The sequence below is a fragment of the Marmota flaviventris genome, chromosome 15, assembly GCF_047511675.1.
Source record: "Marmota flaviventris isolate mMarFla1 chromosome 15, mMarFla1.hap1, whole genome shotgun sequence".
NCBI lineage: Eukaryota > Metazoa > Chordata > Mammalia > Rodentia > Sciuridae > Marmota > Marmota flaviventris.
Window position 1 is genome coordinate 55,827,996 of NC_092512.1, and position 2,386 is coordinate 55,830,381.

The 2,386-nt window shown below is 33.8% G+C and overlaps 1 non-coding gene across 1 annotated transcript; it reads right to left on the bottom strand.

Annotated features, from left to right (window-relative positions):
• Nucleotides 1-600: 600 nt before the first annotated feature.
• On the bottom strand, nucleotides 601-707 carry LOC114106490 (U6 spliceosomal RNA). Its single transcript, XR_003585200.1, has one exon. It is a non-coding gene; the product is annotated as a U6 spliceosomal RNA (small nuclear RNA).
• Nucleotides 708-2,386: the final 1,679 nt, after the last annotated feature.

Here is a 2,386-nt window from a genome sequence, read left to right on the forward strand (position 1 = left end):
TTCATCTACTGAAGGGCATCTAGGTTGGTTCCACAATTTAGCTATTGTGAATTGTGCTACCATAAACACTGATGTGGCTGTGTCCCTAAGGAGTGGAATAACTGGGTCAAATGGTGGTTCCAATCCAAGTTTTCTGAGGAATCTCCATACTGCTTTCCCTATTGACTGCAACAATTTGCAATCCCACCAGCAATGTATGAGTGTTCCCTTCTCCTCACATCCCCACCAACACTTATTGTTGTTTGTATTCTTAATAGCTGCCATTCTGACTAGAGTGAGATGAAATCTTAGAGTACTTTTGATTTGCATTTCTATAATTGCTAGAGATGTTGAGCATTTTTTCATATATTTGTTGATTGATTGTTTATTATCTTATGAGAAGTGTATGTTCATTATTTGGCTCATTTATTGATTGGCTTATTTGGGTTTTTTGTTTTGATTGTTAAGATTTTTTAGTTCTTTAAATACCTAGAGGTTAGTGCTCTCATATGTGTGTACTAGAAATTTGCTCCCATTCTGTAGGCTCTCTATTCACTTTACTGATTGTTCCTTTTGCTGAGAAGAAGCCTTTATTGATTCTTGATTTTAATTCTTATGCTAAAAAATATGGAATGCTTCACGAATTTGCATGTCATCCTTGCTCAGGGGTCATGCTAATCTTCTCTGTATTATTCCAACTTTAGTATATGTGCTGCCAAAGTGAGCACCTGATCAATGGCTTTTGAAAACATTTAATAAACTTAATCCATACCTATGAATGTATTTTCACATTCATAAGTGTCTTAAAAATACATTTCTCCTTGAAATCATGTATTCATAAGCAATACCTTTGGATCCTTGCAATTACCCAGTGGAATATGTAGTATTGTGGATGCTAATTTGTTTTTGATAGTTTACTGTTCACAAAAACACTTCGACAAACTGTTATGAGCTGACTGTATTCCCCTGTAATTTATATATTGAAATCCCAATTCCCAGTAACTTAGAATGCAATCTTATTTTTTTTACTATTTTTTTATTTTAAGTTTTTTTATTCTAATTTGTTATATATGATAGCAGAATGCATTACAATTCATATTACACATATAGAGCACGATTTTTCATATCTCAAAATACATTCACACCATTAGTGTCTTCATACATGTACTTAGGGTAAAGATATCCATCTCATTCCATCATCTTTTTTGCCCCCATACCCCCTTCTTTCCCCTCCCACCCCTTTGCCCTATCTAGAGTTCATCTAATCCTCCCATGCTCCTCCTCTAGAATGAAATATTATTTGAAGACAGGATCTTTAAGAAGATAATAAATTTAAAGTAAGATAATTAAGGTAGGACCTTGTCCAATAAGTCTTGGGTCCTTATAAGAAGGGGAAACTTGTACACACAAAAATTGATGATATGAAGAGACACAAGAAGACAATGTCAACCTATACGCCAAGGAGCATGCTGGAACATTTTCTCTCATTACAATGCTCAGACGGAAACAACCCTGGAAGTTTGGACTTGTGTTTTCCAGAAGAGTAAAATGATAAATTTCCACTGATTGAGCCATCCAGTTTGTGATTATGATAGACATTGTCAGCTGATACACGCACCATCTTATTTGATGATTATATGTCCATCATGTTTTTCATTGCTATTTTCATTTAAGTGAAAGAAGGAAATATGTACTATTAGATTTTTTAAAAGCCCTGTATTTATTCCATTGATTCTCTCTGACAGTAATTCCCTTCCTTGTTTTTTCTTCCAGCTAAACTCCATTTTTGAAACACTTTTAAAAGCATGTTTTTCTTCCAGAGGATTGGCAGGGATAGTATGAAGTAAATTTTCTTCACCTTCCCTAATCACACTCAGTGCTCAACTCAGATTTTGTAACTTTTCCTTCAGAAAATCCTTTCAAACCCCAAATTAAATTTACTGTGTCTTCAGAATCCCCCACCCTGCAGCATCATACAATCCCATCACTAGTGACTCCTTCAGACTCATCTTAGTCTTCTAATGTGCCCTTTGCTCTGACTCCATTTTTAAAAGTCTGAAACTATGCCTAGAACTTTTATGCTTGTCTTAAATCAGGCAATTCCTGTCTTTCATTTCTCAGTATAAAGGTCACTTTTTCACCAAAACTCTCCTTTGAACTTCTGTTTTCCAGAACAGTGAAACAATAAATTTCCACTGTTTCTATTCTCTTTCTTTTCAAATCTTTCTATTAGGCAATTTCATAGACACTTGTATTTATCAAAGAATGTGCCTCAAATATAATTAAATGTAACAAATCTTTTAATATTTTAATTTTGTCAAAAAACACATAAAATAAAATTTACCCTCTTACCCATTTTAAGTGCATACCCGTAAAAGTTAAATTTTTTATCCTTGATATCAATTCC